Here is a 19930-nt window from a genome sequence, read left to right as displayed (position 1 = left end):
TCTTGGAAATAAAATGAGAGCCCTGGTTACTTCTGGACTGATTTTATTCCTCCAGCTTTACTCTTTTTCCCCTCCCTCTCCAAGCCTCATTGCCATATCCTTTTGGAAAATGGAAGATACACGACCTACCTCATGTCCAGCACTGCAATGTTATAGCTGTGATATCTAAAAAGACCCTCAGAATATATTTAAAATGTTCTGAAGAAGGATAGTCGTACCATAAGATGTAATTAAGACAGTATTAGTCAGGTGAATTGTGGTACTATCAGGTGCCAAACCCAATTGAAAAGACTATCATATTAGTTTAAGCCACCATCAGGGAACCAAAGCGTGGATTCTCTTTCGAGCCTCTCCCACAGCAATGTCAGCTAATGAGTTTTAGCTGACTTGTGCTGTGCTCTTGAGTGCTCTCAGACCTCTCCACACCCAGTGATCTGTGAAAACTCAGTAATCCAATTACTCTGGATCAGAGTAACACTTTAAAAGTAAAATGATAATAACCCACCTTACCAAGAACATTTCCTCACCACCTCCAGAGCTCGGTCCAGTCTCGGGCACAGCCATGCCCTGCTCAGGAGCAAGGCCCTCGAGGCCACACGCTCACACTGCAGCAGTGGCTGGGGGGTTGGCTCAGCAACACCAGCAGAACCCACCACTCCTCTCTTTCAAACTCCGAGCATCTCAAAGATTTGCAGATTGAGGTCACAGCTTTTATTTAATGAGCTGGAAATAATGACACGCTTCTGTGACCAGCGGCCATTCTGCAGGTCAGAAGCAGATGTTAAATACAACCCCAAAGCACAATTCTTCTGTGCAGTCTATGAGTCTAAGTTAGCAATGTCTCTCTTTACAATTCAGTAAATAAATGTTTAGCAAGGTGCTCTGAACTGGCCTAAAATGGCAAGAAATTAATTCTGTCAATAAATATGCAAACACAACAAAGCACAGGTAATAAACCACAAATAAATAGTACTCATACACTAGAACCATGTCTGGTTTCCATGAAGGCAAAACCTGCTGCTGTTTTGGAGCAATCCCAAATTGGTTTTCTATTGTTTTATTCCTGTAGTAGATGAAGCTGGATGTCCTACCACAGCATAAGAAAATGCCACCATCCCAACTCACGGTCACAGAGCGTACATTAGCTCTTGCTGCCACTCCAATCACAACCTCAGAACACCAGACACAAGGCCAGGCTGTTTGTTCTGAGCTGCAGGAACCGTACTTGACTTTACCAGGTATTTCCACTAAAACCCTCTGTTGAGAAGTTGCACTGATTTTCCCAATGAAAAGTGATCAGAGGGGCTGTTTTAGACAGCCAGGCTGCATATCCCTACTCCACCATTTGAAAGGATTTCTCTTGTGAGCAGAGCTCTAGAGCTAAGCTTTCAAAGCCCTATGAACAGCGTTCTGATGAAGTGTTAACTGCAGAATAAATCAGCTTAAATCCAGGGAATTGTTCCAACAGATTAAAAACTCTGCGCCAAAGAGAAAGGAGGAGGTCGTGCTCCCACTTTAGAAATATCTTACTTTATTTTGAGCCTGCCACCCACTATTTCCATTTGGTGGTCTTAGTCCTTTTCTCAAAAGAGATAGTGAAAAATGGGTTCACATATGCTCCATGCTGCTAAGGCTCCGTGCTTCCCTCACACCCTCTTCAAAGACCTCTTTTTGAAACTGAAGAGTTTTGATCAATTTATCATTCTTTACAAGGAAGCCATTCCACACCTCTGATCATTCGCATCAACCTTGCCAGGATGTCTCCCAGCTTCACTGGGCTTTGAGAGCGATGGGACCACTGCTCCTGCAGCATTCACACCATGGCTGCACTGGGACTTTACACACCAGCAGGTTGCCTAGTTTGATCACTATTATTTTGCCACAAGTATCTAATCTTCAATTTGCTTTTCCAAACACTGAGATAATATTTTGGTAGAACTGCCTGTTATAACCCCCAGTTCCCACTCTGTCTGGAAAAGCTAATTCAGAGCTCACTGCTGTACACATACAGTGGGGGCTGTTCTCCAGCTGCATTACTTCACTATGCTGAATTTAAAATGCTACTTTATCACTCAGTGTCATAGGATTTTTCCATGTTTCCTCAAAGGTAACTCTTCCCTTTACTATAACAATGTATGTTTGCTGATAAAAATAAATTTGTCACCTCTCTTCCATTTATTTTTATAACTCTGACTTCTCTATGCTTTTGGCTTTCACATCATTCTCTGGCAATGGTTAATATTGTGAAAACACTGTATAAAATAAACCTTCCATCTGTCTGATTTATAGCTAAATTGTTATTGGACGTCCCAATACTCCTCATGGTCTCAGAAATGCCAGATATTCTTCACTCACCGTCTGTGCCAGTCCTCCTTTCATAAAGCTTTATTACTTCCTTTTGTCCTCCCAGTGGCTCCTTTCCGAGGTGCAAAGTCCTAAACTGTTTAATGTCTCCTCCTCTCTCCTCATTCCACACCTTTGCTCTCTCTTGTCACCTCTCTCTAGTTCTCTTATACTCAAAGAACTTGCCAGATTACACTGATAATGAGCTCCAGTGTAGATTATTCCTATGATTTTACTGCTCTGTAGGACTATTTTTCATGCTTCCTCAGGGAGATATATCAGAGTTTCTCTTTAGAAATGTGCCTTAATGCTGCCATATATCTTCATAAATGTGCAGGCAACCTTCTACACAACACCCTGCTTCCCCCACCACTCCCAGAGTTGGGAACTTCATTAAAAAAAAATTGTTACATAATTTTAAATCTAAGATGCTCATATGTTCCCCCTAGACCTCAAGTTGACCTCAACTTTTAATTTATCTTTTTTTAATTAGTCCTTTTATGTACATTTGCTCCATTTATGTAAGAGCTACACAAGGTTTTTGCCAGGGAGCTTCAAAGAGAAAAGTGTCCATCCCCTGCAGCAGGGATGGACACTCCTCTCCTTGCTCAAGGGCTTCTATCAAAGGAAGGGCTCAGAGGGAATCATCACAGGCTCAGGCGTTCATTTATTTTCCAAACAATGTGTTGATCTGATTACGTTGCATAAGTTCATCCCGATACCTTTTTAGGCTGTTCTCTTGGCTTCTTATGTCGACATTATTCAGCACAGTGAAGTCAGAGGAGATCAGTTTCTGTGATCTGTCTGAACCTCCTCTCTAGCACAGGATAACAAATTTTTCTCCATAATTCCTTCACCAAACCACACATGCTGGGAGTCCTGTTTCTTTTGGGATCTTTGAGTCAGCATGGAATAACTTTGCATTTTATGAAGGGACCAGCACTTTCCCTTGCAGCCCGATACACTGGCACCAGATACACTCCATTAAATATTCACCTCAGGTAGAATTTGAACGTTTTGGTTGTCCTTCAAATGAAACTGTAATCAGGGGAGAAACCAAAAAGAGGTAAGAGCTCCAAGGCTACTTCCCCTGCAATGCCTCTGCAGCCTGTTTCGAGTAAAATAGAGCCCTCCCTTCACCACCACTGCCCTGTGGGCAGGTTGAAAGCTGTTTTCTATTATTTATTATGCAATCACCAGTAATAAAAGTCATTGCTCTTCATCTAGCCACTGCATGAGAGAGAAAGACAGCACAGCACTGGCTCAATCAAGCTCCTTAACAGGCCAGTGGTGATGGCCATCACCACATTGTGCTAATGCAGGTGCTCAGAGGAAGAGTTGTCCACTTGGAGATGTGACTGCTCATCCCTTGAAAATGAGAAGTATACAGGCATGCCAGTAAAATAAGGATGGAACTTTCTAATAGTGGCCCAGAAATCACTGCAGTCCTTGTCTGTTTGGCCAGACAAGAGAAAGAGATCCCCCTCCTGCTGCAACTGCACTCAGGAGCTCAGAAGAGCAGAGTCCCAGGGCAGCACCCTGTCTCTCCCTGTACCTTTGATGCACACAGATGCTTGAACCCACAGGGAAGCAGTGACCAAGGGCATGGAACAAGTCCCTTGATTTATGGAAAGGTGAGTGCCACTCTTGAAAGCTGAGGCTTCAGACTATGGAAAGCAACCTGGAATCACTGCTGCTCGGAAGACCTGGGGTTTTCTTTAAAACACAAAAGAAAATCTGAGTCTAGTGATTTATGATAGGATAAAAATACTTCAGACTTCACTAAAGGAAATGTTTCAAGATCAAGATTTAAACTCTCTGAGCCTTTCCTTATTGAAAGTTTTGACAATACAAAGATTGTATTTCCTCAAGTCATTTTTAGGCCAACAAGGTGACTGATGATGGTGTCTACAGAAGCAGATCATTTTAATGTGGAGACATGATAAAAATAGCAGCAGAAGTGCTGTATTTGCAATCAATCCATAGCCCAGAATGACATTTGAAGGCTAGAGATCTGAGAAAACATTAATATATCACATCAAAGGAATCAAAACTACAGAAAAGCAAGCTATCTGCGTTGCAACACTTCTTAGTTTAGGCAATTAATGCTCAAGTAGAGAATTAGGTCTTCTGGTGCAATGTGTTTCAGGCCATTTCAATCTTTTTCCCCAACAACTACTTCCTACCAATGAGAGAAAGTACAGAGATTGATATTCTGGAGACCTCCCTAAAGGGCTGAATAATACCTGCCTAAACATTTCTTATTTTATGAAAATTAAGTACTGACAGTATTTCTCCTGTCTTTATATAAAGTCCTAAATTCATATTCCTATTCTACTATGAATTTCTTCAAAGGTTACTATGCCACACAATGGACTTTATCTTATTTCTTATTTCTTCCTTTCTTCTGTTTTTAAAGACATCACAGGCTTCTCTGCTTGCTTTATTGCTTTCATTGTTAAGAAACTCCTGTCTTTAATAAAGAAGAATGAAACAATTAAAGTCAAGAGAGGAAAAGCAGTTATCTTTTGTAAGGCCCAAGGAAAAACCTCCATTATTTTTCTACTACTGACAACAAAAGATAATACAATGCTCAGTGAATGCCTCCTCCATCTGTCTGAGAAATCCTGTGCAACACCATTTCCAAAGCTGGCTTTTGAGGGCTGCCTTGTGCTTGTTTTGCAACCCCAACAAAACATTTTTTAAACAAGGAAAAAAGAAGCTGAAGGCCGTTTTCGCAGCCCAGAGCAGGTCCTGAGGACAGGGGAGCAGAGCAGCTCGGTGCCCACGCCCAGCACTGCCGTGTGTGTCGAGGTCTGTCAGTGCCACACGAGCACTCAGCTCACTGTCCCTTCCCAAAGGATCTGCTGCTCCACCTCACAGCGCTGCACACACCCATCTGCTCTCCACTGCGAGAATTCCGACAGGAATGCTGCTCCCTTCGGGATCACAGTTAAAAAAAAAAAAAGCAGATGACAGACTTATTAGAAGGCTTTAGGGGTCACTGCACTGCCAAGAAAAACAATGTTCAGTGAGGAAATATCATTTTCTAACACTTAAAGCCACCACCAAAAATGGAATGCATTCATGTGGAACAGGCACAGGACCCCCCTCCTGAGAAACCAACTGGTAAGCTCTGCAAATCGTTTTAAAGACATTTTTATACTGGTGTGAGTGGCAGCTTACGTATAATTTTAGTGGTCTAGAATTACCCTTGAAAACACTTTATTTAGGCAATTACTAGCAAGCATAACAATAAAAGCCATTTCTCATAGTGTAAGCTCAATCACTCTCCAAAGGGCCCGAGGGGTTCATTATACCAGTGAAGCTTCTGGAGTACACACATGACCAGGCAGCTCTGGCACTGACATGGTTGCTTCCCAGATTTCCAAGAATTGCTCAAATAGCCAAATACAGGACTGTCAGGCTACCTAAAATGTGGAAATCATTGTCAACATTCATATGCATTTACAAAGAATTCATGAAGACAACATGGAAGTACGTATCACACAAAATGTATCCATTAATATTCAACACGAACGGGAAACAAAACAAACAAACAAAAAAATCCAAACCAAACCCAAAACAGCAAAAACCCCACAATATTTGGTAAGAAGAGTGCAAGGAGTGTCCATCAGTGCCCTGGAATGACCATCTCTGGCCAGAGAGGAACCAGAAAGGTGGTATGACATTAAGGTTTGAAAAAACCTCTAAGATCATCGAGTCCAACAATTAAAAAACTAAATTGTAAAAAATCTTCCATTTACCACCCAAAGTATAGATAGATCAGAAAGTAAGAATCTTTTTTTTTTGAGGGAGACAGTTTTTTTTTATTCCTGCACCTCCACCTCCATGCTCCCCAGCATGCCACCACAGAAGTTCAGAAAAACCAGGATAGTCCCTAAGAAAATCACATCAGCAAGGGTCTCTAACTTGCCTGCAGGTCTGGGGTGGGAACTGGAACACTGGCTGAGTGACAGGGAGTGCTGCAGTACAATCACTTTTAAGGCAAGGAACACCTCTGAGTAACCATCACACATCTGAGATGGCTCCCTCTGTTAGAGCACAGCCTCAGCAAAATCAGGCAGCAGTTACTGTCACAAAGCACTCTGGTCACAGATCCTTTGGCCACCTGCAATATGTCCAGACAAGCACATATTCAAATACCATGAATAACCTCAGCTAAAGAACAACAAAATCAACCTGGCTTTAAGCCTTTTTTTAAAGAGTGTTCTCCAACTGCAAGCATCACACTTTGCAATTGCACATGAATAACCCTTTTGCATGTAGGAAACAGGAAAGATGCTGGTGGTTTCTATGACTGACTACAGGAGCTGGACAGCCATGAACTCCAAGTCTACTTAAAATCAGTTAAAACCACAGAAATTCAGTGCCCCAAAGGTACTGCACACTGCACTGCCCAGACAGTGCAATGGTTCTGCTCAGTGTGGCCGAAAGAATATTTTAAATCTTCCCTCTCTTATGGCAAGACCCCTGTAAGGGAGCGTTCCCAGGCCGAGACACCCTTGGTCACTGCAGCACACAGCCCCTGTGGCTTCTCCTCCTGGGGGTGGAGGCCTTGGGGGTTTTCTTAGTGTGACACTGGGGAAAAAACCCATTGAAACGACACTTAGGCAGAGACGACCTGAACTTCTTCATTGGCTCTTTTGTACGGACAAAGCTATGGGCCCCTCTGTGCTTTCGTACTCACACTGCTGGAAAAGTCCAGCCCTTTTGCAATTTAGACATTTGTGCAGAAATCTTGATGGTGCCAGGGCGGTAACGGAGAATGGCAGCTGGGAGCCCTGCAGGACTCCATGCCGACTCCTGGCTACAATAACTCAATCCTGTGGCCCAGCAGTGTGCAGGAGTGCAGTGCCCAACACCACCAGGCCATGTATGGCCAGGGAGATGCTGCTACGACCTGGCACTGCAGGTCAGCACAGCTGAGGTCTCACCAAACAGATGTCCTGATTTTATAAACACCACCACAGCAGCAGCAGCTACAGCATTTGCATTATACAGGTGTTGCACTGTGTAAAATGCTGAAGAATAATATCCCTCCTCTTAAAGGAGGCTCCTTGCTGGGAGCCAGCAGCCCTGTGGTCCCACAGTTCTGCTCCCAACTCCAGAGGACTCCCAGAGCCTGCCATGCCCCATGACCACCCTGTGCAGGGATGGAACCGAGGGGCCACTCACTGCCAGGTGACCTGGTAAACTACTTATTAGCCAAGTATGAATTGGCTGGAACGTTTGCTGGGTGTTCCATTCACCTACTCCTAGAAATAACAAAAAAAATTCTCTTATTGATTTGGGGTTTTTTAATAATGAATGTTTCTAATTAACTACTTATCAGGAAAAAACAGTTTTGTTCTGTGGCTGAGCTAATCCATGTGAAAATTTTCACCAAGTCCTGTGCCTTTCTCTCCTTCAGCTCATGGATAAAGCCCAGTTGCATTGTAATATGAGAAAAAACCTTCCCTGACTTCTCTAAGACCATATGATATGTATTTGACAACCTTTTCACCCAAGCTAAAGGAAAAAAGAAGTTTAATTTCTAATGAGGGCCATTTCTTTGATGAAAACCACGTTAGAATGAACCACATAAGCAAAACAGCAAATGTAGAGTTCTCATACAATGGCTAAAAATGCCTCTGCCAACTGAGCAGCATGTACTTGCTCAATACTCCCAAAACTGTTATGTTAGTCCTCCACCAAGGCAGAGACAAGCCATGCAGCACCTGAACTGGCAGCACAGAAAAGCAGATTTAAACCACTCCTCAAGTCACATCTTCCTACCACCTTGAAAATAAAGCACAAATCCACATTTAAGCCCTCATTTTCTGAAAGAAAATACACCAATCCAAGCCACAAAACTATACCTTTACACCAATCAAGTTTTTCTTTCAGCCTATGCAAAGGTAGAAACACCTACACAAACCAAAAAAAAACCCAGACCTTGTTGGCTAAGTAATAAATTTCAAAACTATCACAGCCAAAAGAACCTAGCAAAAACATAAGCACCTAACTTCAGTTCTCCACACAAAGACAACCCAAAAAACCCTCAGCAGAAAACTATTATGAGTGATAACAAAACCAGAGAATTCAGATACAAATTTTCAAGAATAGTTGATTTAGCAAACAGAAATTTCATTAAAGATCTTTATCCTCTGTATTTAGGAAGCTTAAATGTACACAGACCCCAAATAATTCTAGCATTTACAAAACACTGCAAGGGTATCAATCACAAAATTTGTAAATTTCCAGTTGCATATTTTTAAAATATTAATTTTTTAGGAACGATTGCATGATAGAAGTCCACATATAGGATAAAAAATATTACTATATCCCTATTAATTTACATAAATGCACTAAACTCCTCTGCTTATTCAAATGTCTTTCTGCCTCAGGCCAGGGAAAGTGTCCAAGAAACAGTCACAAACCCCACTGAATTAGTACCTGGGTGTAATTCATACACCAAGTCATGCTAATCTAACTACAGCATCAAAATCATGCCAACTTGAAATGAAAAGTGTGTGCACAGACACTTAGACTGTCTCAGTCTAGACTACAGTTCAGCCTGTAAGGTCGCAGTTTCAATCAGCAGCAGCAAGCACAGAAATACGCACTTATCTGACTGAATTGATTCTAATTAAATCCCCACGTTTGTATACTGCCAGTACAGCAACACTAACTCAGCGTTAATTTGTAATTTGCTGGGTTCATTTCCAGTCAGATCTGTTTGCACCCTGGGCTCTCACTGTGTGGAGTGCCAGAGGAACCCAGGACAGGCAGAGCCTCTCCGTGAGCAGCGCTGGAACTGCCGCACAGACGCACCCAGACAGGTGCTGAACCTCGGGAAACCCCAGGGGGCAAGCCCAGGTCTGGACTAACAACCAGCTGAAAACAGAGCACAGAGGACAGGCATAAGTGGTCAGTTTTCCCAGGGAGGGAGTCAGCCAGGAGCCTTTTGCAGTGCTCTGCTGCACACTGTATTCATAAACAGGCTGCAAAAAGGGGCAAGGAGTGGAGTGAAAGTCTCCTGAGGATATGAGCTGTTCTGAGAACAAAGAGAAGGGCTGGCTGAAGATCTGCAAAAAAACCCTCTGAGAGTGAACCACAGGGAAATAAAATAACAGATGAAATTCAGTGCAAACAAAATAGCGGTCTGAAGATAAGTGGTCCTTATTTCACATATAGAGTGGTGTGCTCCAAACTGATCATTAATACTCAGAAAATCTTGCTGGAGTCACAACAGGTTGATTAAAGCATCAGTTCAAAGCCATTCAACATATGAAAAAATAAAGCTAATGTTAGGAAATTATTAGTAATAAAATCACCGCATAAAGTTATAGCATGTCTGCAGCTTGAATGCTGGATGCAGTGCCTGCTCCTTCCTTTCCAAAGGACATAATGGAAGGGAAAATATTTTTTACAAGGAAACAAGGTTTGAAAACGTGAATGAGGAATAATCAATCAGGCTAGGGCTCTTCTGCCTGGAAACAGAGATTGCTGCAGTGACATAAGACAGAAACCTGTAAAATCATCAGCTGAACAGAGAAGGTAAATCAAGATCAGTTGTTCACTATGTCTAAACAATACAACAGCTAAGAGATAGGAAATGAAGTCAGCAGCTGTCAAGTTCAAAAGAAAACAAGCAGAGGTAGTCAGCACGATTCTGTGCTCTGGAAGGTCTCCCCTGGGACGTGGCAGTGCCACACATTTAAACAGATGTGAGACACATTCTAGTTCACAGAAAAATGCATTAAGCATGAACAAAATAAAAGCAAACAACATCTAACTCTTGACATCCTACAGCTGAGGAGAGACAAGAGGGCCATCAGGCAAAGGTTTATATAACATATCCTGACCTTATGCTCTTCTCTTTTTGATCACTCTTAGGAAAGAACAGCAGACTAGATGGTCCCACCTGACTCGACGGCTGTTCTTACTCTGCAAAAATCAATTAGGTCTCTGGTACTCCTCAGCCCTTCTTTGAACTTATTCAGCTTGCTTACCTGGCAAAAGCTGATCTTCTGGGGACATGAGGACACAGAGGGGCTGGATTAGTGCTCTGATTATTTAGCAAACTAAAATGGATCAGGAAAACCTCCAGTAAATGCTGAAGGTGGTACAAGACAGAGCAAGAATAGGACCAGCCCTTTAGCATGCCAGCCAGTTTAAGATGTAACACACAGCTCCATGACTAAAATACAGAAGAAAAGGAAGCTGCAGATTGCCTATCTCCTCTGTTCAAACACACAGGTAAAAAGTCACAATTCCAGCTCCTGGGAGGGGCAGAAAGTGTCAGTTTCACATTTTTAATCCATCTGGTAGTTAAAAGGAGAATCTGGTTTATACACGACTGAACAGTAAAGGTTACTTCAAAATTAAACATTGCATTCAAAACCTCTACTGTTTTTACCCTATGTAAAATAAGGAACACCTCTTTGGGGAACTATGCCCACTGTAAACAGAGAAACACATCCAAGCCTGGGAAGGACAATAACCAAATGAAAACAGAGCCGTTCCTTCCATGCTTCCCACAGCACCAACTGGTTTACTATAACAAAGTGTGCTATATCAGTCACAGAAGACAAGAGGATATGACCACGTAGAAAACAGTGAGTGATCAATAAGATCATTAAAAATCCAGTAAGTCCCATTTACAATTCAGAATTTACAAGCACAGAACTGAAGCCCAAGTGAGGTTATAGAAACCTCTCATCAACTCTGGTTTGCACAGTCACCCAGCCCTTTTCATGGCAGGACCAAATCAGAACTGCTCTGCTTTATAACTAACCTGACTGGACAGAACACTGAGAATTCCCAGGGAAAAGCAAATGTAGCATTTTATTTTTCCTCCCAAACCACATTCACGTGAAAATGAGACCACTGAGAAGCACCGAAACACCTATCAGGAACGCTGTCTTCAACATTACACAGGGAAACAGCGGCAAACCCCTCCTCTGCTCTCATGGAACCACTGTGGGTTAAACCAGGCCTTAATGATCCCAGCCACAAATAGCCTGAGCCAGCCCTGCGCAGTGCCCAGCACGGGCTTAGGCAGCACACACAGATTTACTTGTATCCAAGACACAGCTGACATGATGAGCACAAGATAAACCCTGCTCAGGGGGGGTTATGGTGTTAGCACTGCCTACGGAAACAAAACTGAGGGTTTGGCTTCACCATTTTCCAGGAAGCAATAGTGCCGGCAATCCAATAGAGTTATTGTTTGTGAGAATGACAATTAAGTAATTAAAAATTAAAATCCTTAGTCTCTTACACGTGAAAACCAACCCCCAAAAAATTAAAGATGAATTGCTTTCTCCTTTTTTATTTTTGTACTTAAACTATACTATGACTGTAATTTTTTGTGCTTCTTATTGAAATAGCTATATATTACTACTTTGCTATAATGTTTACCTTGAGCATACAACAGAGGAATGTTTAAGCAAAAATGTCCCAGTAATATCTTCAAGAAAATTTTCTAGTATATCTCTAAGGAACCAAAATACATGTCGTACGTAATAAGGCCTCTGAAATCTAAATGTACCACCACACTTACCAATGAAAAACACTGATGACTGTGTCATACATGAACAATGTGAAATATGAGCTGCAAACAGGAGCACTGGAGGGTTTCTGAAGGTGATCAGAGACCAGGAAAATGCAAATCAAACACGTTTTCTCATTTCAATTAATTTTTAACCTCAGATACAAAATGAGTAGCTAGGAATGTAATTACAGCCTCCAATAACGCTGCTTCCAGAAGTTGTGCAATTTTAATTGTATAGCATTGTTTAATTTTCACTGTGTAACATTTCCGCTTCTACACCTGCAAACATCTCAATACAAGCCAAATATAGCCCACACCAAGCTGCTGCCCTCAAGACAAGTTTCCATGCCTTGTGTGCCACACACAAGCTAAGTTTCAAAATTCCAAACAAATAAATGAAATCGGAACAATCACTGCCAGTCCTGAGCTCCCTCCACAATCCCCAGTCCAATGGCCAACAATCCAGATGAATCCTAGCAATCTTCTTGCCCCTTCAGGGATCTACCCCCAATTCACTAAGAGAGGCATCTAGTAAGCTCTGCTCCCCCAGCCCAAGTAAATTATTACACTAGAAAACATCCACACTAATTTTAAACCCAGCTCTTCGACTTTACATCACCTTTTCGCTTTTCACCACAGACTGATCCACTGGTGCCAAACATGGTTTGACAGGCTCCAGAACTTGGAAGAGTGTTGTTTCTACAGGTAAGGCAAGGCACAAGCTAAAGCAATAAGCCCCCAAGTCCTCCTGAATACAGGAGACTCATGAGCATGCCTGGCACAGATAGCAGAAGCAGATTCTTCATAGAACCCAGGAATGGGTTGGGAGGAACCTTAAAGCTCAACCACTTCCAACTCCCTGCAGAGACACCCTCCACTAGACCAGGTTGCTCCAAGCCCTGCCCAACCTGGCCTAGAACACTTCCAGGAATGTTGCATTCTTCTCCACTTGTAACCCCCATCTTCTCATCACCTCAGCATTCAAGCACAAAAGCTCTTCTGGGTTTCCCAGATGCAATTTCCGCTGATCCTTACCAGATCTTTCCTATTCTCTGGAGCAAACACGAGTGTGACAAAGTCACCCAAGTCCTGCTCCAAGCTGACAGCGATTCACATGCTGGGATCACACACGGGTTCCATCCTCCTTTCAGGAGCACCCAAAGCACGGGGCAGACACCAGGCTCTCAGTCTCCGCGGGACCCCCTCGGCTCCAGCCCCCGCCGGGAGCCAGGACAGGCCTCACCTGCTCTGCAACACCCCCTGTTCCACGCAGCACCTCATAATCAGGGGCTGTGAGACAGCAGAACCGTCTGATTTTGCTATAATGTTTTAAATTGTAGCTTAATTGTAGCTCCTTGTGACTCACATTAAATACAAAATAGAAAAAAAAGAGACATTAACCTAATGTGATGACTCTAGTCAAAAAATCTTTTACAAGCTATTCCTTTCGCATTCATGTTCCGACAAGGCAGGGACAAAATAAAGAAAAACACCCCGTTTTCGTTGTCCAAACTAAATAATACAAACAAGAATTTCGAGATGTGAATACCAGGAAGGAAAGCTACAGATGAGAGCAAGTAGATGAGAGCAAGCCGAGCGCTATTTACATGAAGGGACCGCAATAAACCCGTGCGCTCCCCAGGCGTCCCTCCCGCTCTCCGGCGGAGCGCGGAGCGACGAGAGGTCATTTCCCAGCGCGGGGTCAGCGGGTCTCTCCGCCGCCGCCTCCCTCAGCGGGGCCCCGCCGTGACCCCCCGGCGGCCGCGGAGCCGGGCGCGCCGGGACACACGGTGCCCGCGGGCGCGGCTGCCGCTCAGCCCGGCCCGCCCGCCGCCGCCGCGCGGCACCTGCTGCCCGGGGGCGGCGGCGCGTCCCGGGGCCGGGGCGGGGCCGGAGACGCGGGGCCCGCGGGGCCCGCGGGGCCGGGCCGGGCAGGGCAGGGCAGGGCAGGAGCGGGGGGCCGGGGCAGACCCGCGGGGCCGGGCCGGGGCTCACCTGCACCGCGGGACCGCCGCTCTCCGCCCGCCGCGACACCGCCCGCGCTGCGCCTGCGCGGGGCCGCCCTGCGCGGGGGGCGGTGCGGCAGAGAGCAAGGCCCCGCCCCCCGCGGGACAAGGCGGCGCGGCGGGAGCGCCCCCCCCCCCTCCAGCCGTGAGGGACGCGGACAGGGAGGGAACGCGGGTGGGGAGGGTACCACCGGCCGTGGGGAAACGCGGGCAGGGAGGCAGCGCAGGCACTCCCCTGGTGCAGGTCCGGTTCGGCTCGCTGACCCCCCCGGTGCTGTCCCTCTGTCCCCGCTCGGGGATCGCACCCCCGTGGCACAGCAAGCTCGGCCTGCCCGGCACCTGGGGTTGCGCCCCGCGGAAGGCGTGTGCCGTCCTCCGCCTCCTGCTGCCTTTTCCTGCTCTCCAGGAAGCCTCCAACTGGAAACGCTCACTTCGCGGGATAGTGTAGCACACCCGGCGCCTCTCGCCTCGCCCCCAGTGTGGACCCGACCCAAACATTTAAAGACAAGGTACTACCCAAACTTACCCCGCGCCCTGGTTTCTGATGCCACCCTGTGGTCCCGCGAAACGCTTCTACCTCAGCAGCTGAAGGCTGGTGCTGAACAGCGCTGGAGGAGGCGACGCAGAGCTGAGGAGTGTGTAGGTAAATCATTCCCGAGCACGTCCCGGGAAGGGTCGGGCTCTTCTCGCCGGGAACAAGTGACGGGACGAGAGGAAAGGGCCTCAAGTTGTGCCACGAGACGTTTAAATTGGATATTAGGGAAAATTTCCTCACTAAAAGGATGGTCAGGCATTGAAACAGCCTGCCCAGGGCAATGCTGGAGTCACTATCCCTGGAAGTGTTCAGAAAATGTGTGGATGTTGCACTTGGGTGTTGAGGAAACTTCCCGGTGTGACCATTCCCGGGACTCCCTGGCAGTCGCACTCCCACCACCAGGGACTTTACCCGCAGCACTGAAGCCCCTTTGCAGCGGCGGCTCCCGTGCCTGGCAGGTCCCGCTCGGCTCCCCGCACACCCCACTCACAGTCACACCAGGGCTCCCATGGAGAGTCTCAGGTGTCTCGTTCCACAAAGCAATTTATTCACGGCACAGTAACGCGGGAGCAGCTGGAGCTGGTACCTCCAAGGAGGGACGCCCAACAAAAGACCCCTGGGCTTTTCTCCCCTCCCAGTCCAAGTGTGTGCAAGTCTCAGCTCTTCCTCCCCAGTCCTCAGCTCGTGCTGTGTCTCTGAGTGCCCAGGCACCCGGCTGGGCCACGGGTGCCCCTGCCCTCTGTTATGCCCAGGGGTGGCAGTTCCTCTTGCCTCAGGCTCCCTTCAGGCAGAGCAGAGTCTGCAGCTGGCACTGCGGCTGCACCCGAGCCCCCTGCGCCAAATGGACTCCTCAAACATGAGGACATGGTTCAGCGGTGGCCTTGGCAGTGCTGGGTTACTGATTGGACTTGATGATCTCAGAGGACTTTTCTAGCCTCAGTGATTCTATGTTATTTCATCTGGGCATGTGCTGCAGAAGATCAGTCCAGGACCCTGCGAAAGGCAACAGCATTTGCCCTAACTAACACCACCTCCTCCCACTGTGCTTTTGACTGACACATGTCCTTTTTTTCCGCAATTCTCCCAGATAGTGTGAGTTTCTATTTTTCTCAGAGCAGACACTGAAGAAAAAACCTTACACTGTGGTGTTGAGCATCCAGTGCAGCAATAACCATGATGTGATGGCTCTCTGGCTGTAAAGGCAGTCAGGACTGGGGCTTCTCAATGCTTTTTGCAGTCACTCAGACATGTCAACCTGGCCATGTGAGTCAGTCTAGGAGATCAGTGGCAATGAAACAACCACTCCCTCCATCCAGATCTGTAGTTCAAAATCCTAAGACAATCTTGAAACAGCATTGTATTTTAATTCAACTAATTATTTTTCAAGCTTTATAGAAAAATGAATTGTTCACTACAAATTGATACAACTGTCTTAAGCCAACTTAAACCTCACCATCACTTGCTCAAATGTGTACATTTAGTACGGATAAAAGGAGTGTTTGCATTCAGAAGAAAGCTGTATTTGGAAAAAAACAGCTAGAATTCAGTCTGTCTCTGCCAGCCTCTCTTCTGCCTAATCCACGTCATATTTTCCAAAGTACTGTTGTTTTTTGTTGCAATCGGAGATGCTCCAACATCTTCTCTGCATATTTGCATTCAGCACTCTCTGAAGGAGAGTGTTTGCCAGAAGTATCAGCTTTGACAAAACAGAGTCTCTATCAAAGCATCTAACTGGGCTGGAAGGCTGCTGGGATGGGTCTCAGTCTGCAAGAAGTTCAAAATCTAACATTTCTCCCTCTGACAGCTTTTGTGACAGCACAGAAAGAAGCATGCAGCATATATGCTGCTGCACTGCAAGGTGAGGGGAGCCTATTCTCTTGATTTTCCCAGAGGAGACTCATTTGATTGTTGAGGGCTGTCCAGGCTGATGGATGGCTTGTTTCCAGGAGGGACAGCAGGGATCAGGTGACAGCCAGGGCTGGTCCCGAGCAGGCACCTCTGTCTTCTGTGGCAGTAGTCAGGGGAACAGTGGGACACAAGCTTAACTCTGCCATCCCTACATCCACAGGCCTCACCAGGTTTGTTCAAATCTCCTGGACCAGTGGCATTGATTTCCCAGGCCTTTGCAGTTTCATGCAGAGAGCAAAGCTACCCCAGCAGCTCCCGGCTGGAGCCTGGTCTCCTGCAGCTCTGCCTCGCCAGGATGGGGCTCTCCTACTGTCCAGCACCTTCCCAGGCTACACAGGTGGTGACTGTCCCCTTCAGTCCCAGCCAGGATATGGAGCAGCTGCTCCCCAGGGGTGCACGGGGAATGGCAGGCCCGTAAGGTGAGCTGTGCAAGAGGGCCTCATGCAAGGGCTTGTGTTTCCAAAGCAGTGAGCTGCTCACGTCCAGAAAGCTCCCCTCATGGTGTGCCTTGGCTCAAAGAGCTCCCACAAAAGGCTGCTCCTCCCCATAAGATGGAGCATGGTGACATTGAGGACAGGGGGGCAAAGCTGCTCTCCACAAACCTCATTGCTTTGTATCATGGCCCATGGATCATTTGTGTCTTTCTGGGGCTTTCATGGAAGTGGAAGAGTTGAAAGGAGCACTCTGCTTGTTTCGTTGGCAAGTCGAAAACACCTTCTACACTGTCACTGCACATTCTTCATGTTGACCATTTACTGAGGAGTCTGGGGCAGTGCAGCTCATGGTGCAAAAAGGGCCAGGCTGAGCTTGGCCGCTCGGTGTTCTCAAGGCAGAGAACTCCTTGTGTAGGCTGGTTTGTGGCTGAGGGGCACAGACCAGGTGTGGAGGGCCCATACACCCACCCAGCAGCCAAACACAAAAGGCTCTTCTGCTCCTTTTCAGCAAAACCCCCTTTCTGCCCAAGCTTGGCCCTGCTCCAGGCACAGTGGCCAGGAGCACTGGCTCTGTTTGTGCAGGTAGGGGTGGCTCCTGTCCTCCTACCTAGAAAACAAACTGCATCAGGTTCCTTCTGCCTCTACAAACCTTTGCCTTTCCATCAGTAAGTGTTTTGTTTAGTAGTTGCTATATCTGTGTTCACTTCCTAGTAAGTATAAATAGAAACTAAAGCAATGAAAGCTCAGCATGCCTGAAAGTACAGCTACACATTAGAGGTGTGTAGTGGAAGTGATGGAAAATGTGGGAATGTGACTGATGGAATGCATTTTTTCACATCTCATTTTCTGAAAAAGCTCTAAATGGGACAATGCCATCAGGGTTACAGTAAAAGGGAAGAAAATCTTTGAAAGACACCTGTGATATTGGTGCAGAAGAGCAGGCTGAGAAAGTAGCCAAAATATCCAAATTAAAGCTATACGTATAAATGTACATAAATGAATGGTTAAGATTATAGATATGTTATCTATGATATATGTTAATGATATATGACATATACATTATATGTAAGATATATAGCAAATTGATGTCAATAGGTATAGATTTAACTGAAGGCGTGGTTCTGGAGACTGAGTAGTTTGGGATGGAGCTTTGGACTGGAAATATGCTCAATGTTTGTAAAATAATTAGTGAATTAAAACATGAATGATAGAAGACATCCTCTAAGAAAACGCATGGTACAGTGTGATAAGAAACTGATGAAATGCTTATAAAACAGGGCTCTACCTTAGATACCATCTCCTGAAGCTCAGTCACAGCACAATCACAGCACAATACTTGCTTCTCTACAGGAGACCTGTGTGACAAATCTTGTGCCTGGTCCAGAAAAAGTCCCGTTCCTCACAGGGCTCGCAGAGCTCTAAAGCAGCAGCTGTGGGCAGTGGTGTCTTTCTGGACAGGCAGGGTGGCATGAAGCTCCTGGGCTCTCTGCCCAGCTGGGTGCCAGCAGTGGGCAGGGGGAGAGGCAGACCCCAGGAGGAGCAGGATGGGATGGACAAGGGTGTGATGAAAAACTTCTCTATGAGGCCCAAAGTCAAGATAACTCCCATGTCTGTCTGCTTACTATCCAAAAGCAGGGAGGTTCAAGCCTAGAAAAAAATCCAAAAGATTTTTGAGAAGGCAGCTGAAGCCTTGCTGCCATTGCTGTTTACTCCAAAACAGCTTCAGGCTGTTCCCTGGCTGAGATTTTTTTTTATGGGGAATGAATCAGCCAGAAAATCTGTTTCAAACTGAGGTAAGTAGAAGAAATCCTGAGACAAATTGCTCATAAGAAGAAATTACTTGCACTAGATCATACTCACTCAGTGCGTTGTAGACTAAACAAACATTAGTCATCTACCTGCTTATGTAACCACAGAATGAAATGCCCTTGATATGAGAGGAATGGGACATGGCAAATGCCATTCTGCTTTTTAAAAGGGATTTGGGGAACTACAGACCACTCAGTTTACTGACTGTATCAGGCAAATGTATAGAAGCTATTCCAGAGAATGTGATTGATAGAAATATGGAAAAAAATCTGGTAAAAATAGTGATGAGTCATTTTATAGAGGAGAAAGTGCTTCAGTGGCAAAGCAAAGAGGCTGCATGTCCCCAACAACTGAGGGCAGGGGTCCATCTGGGGACAGAGCACCTGGCTGGGGAGGCCAGGGTCAAACCCCGTCCCCGCTGCCAGAGCGGGTTGCTGCTCCCTGGCAGCTGTGCCCACTGCCCACTCCACAAAAGCGATGGGTGGTGGCACCCCGGTGTGCCCCCACTGTGCTGCTGGGGAGCAGTGTGAGGGGGCTGAGGTGAGGTGCAGGGGGTGATGCCCCCGTGCCTGCAGCTCTCAGTGCTGAGTCACTGGATGGAGAGAAACCAGTGACTCCTGACCAAACTGTCTCAGATGAGATTTGAAAATGAGCCATGAATTTTGAAAGGAGCTTTTCAGAGAAAGAGTTGAAAACTGCATTTTTACTTCCCCAGTCTCAGTCGAGTTTACGTAAGATCTCATCCCAGGTGCTGCTGCCTGCATGCTGCCTGCAGTGTAAACCACAACAGGGCTTCTCGGAGATTGTGACTAGTAAGACCAGCAGTAATAGCCCCATTAGTGGATGGATGACCATGTCTAGCATGTAAAAAGGCCTTACAACAAAACAAACCTTTTCTTTTTGTTCTTTGAATGCCAGTGGTCTTCGTCTGACATTGCTCTTTTTTTGAGAGCTGTGGTTCCAATCCTGGAGGAAGAGTGCTGGCTGAGTGCTGCTGACTTGTACCTGATCAGCCAGGCTTGTGTTTGACAGCACACCATCACCACCACATCCTTTTGGGTCACAGGGTAAGAAAACACAGCACACACAGGCTGCTACTGCAAAGTGGTGACCACAAGCAGTTTTAAGCTCGAGTGACAGCTGTGGGCAAAGGGAACCCCCCACCCAATACTGACTCCAGTTTTCTGTTTCTAATCCCCCAGCCTTTTTTCTCCCAACACCCGAGGTCTTTTTCTGTAATCCCTTTGGGGTTATTGCCCCCGCACACATGCTCCTGGAAATTTGGTGTTCAGTTTTGGCTTTCCATTTCTGTGGGCTGCATGCCAGTGTTTTG

General features: G+C 46.1%; 1 protein-coding gene across 2 annotated transcripts in view; it reads right to left on the bottom strand.

The window, feature by feature from the left end:
* Positions 1–13955, bottom strand: part of NDRG3 (NDRG family member 3) — a 60452-nt gene extending 46497 nt beyond the window's left edge. For both annotated transcript variants that reach the window (XM_017836481.1, XM_017836482.1), the window contains exon 1: positions 13901–13955. The gene's annotated coding sequence lies outside the window, so the exon portion shown is untranslated. The remainder of the gene's footprint in view (positions 1–13900) is intronic.
* Between the last annotated feature and the right edge of the window lie 5975 nt (positions 13956–19930).

This window comes from Lepidothrix coronata, unplaced genomic scaffold (genome assembly GCF_001604755.1).
Source record: "Lepidothrix coronata isolate B3197 unplaced genomic scaffold, Lepidothrix_coronata-1.0 Scaffold278, whole genome shotgun sequence".
NCBI lineage: Eukaryota > Metazoa > Chordata > Aves > Passeriformes > Pipridae > Lepidothrix > Lepidothrix coronata.
This window is presented reverse-complemented; position numbering and strand designations above follow the sequence as displayed.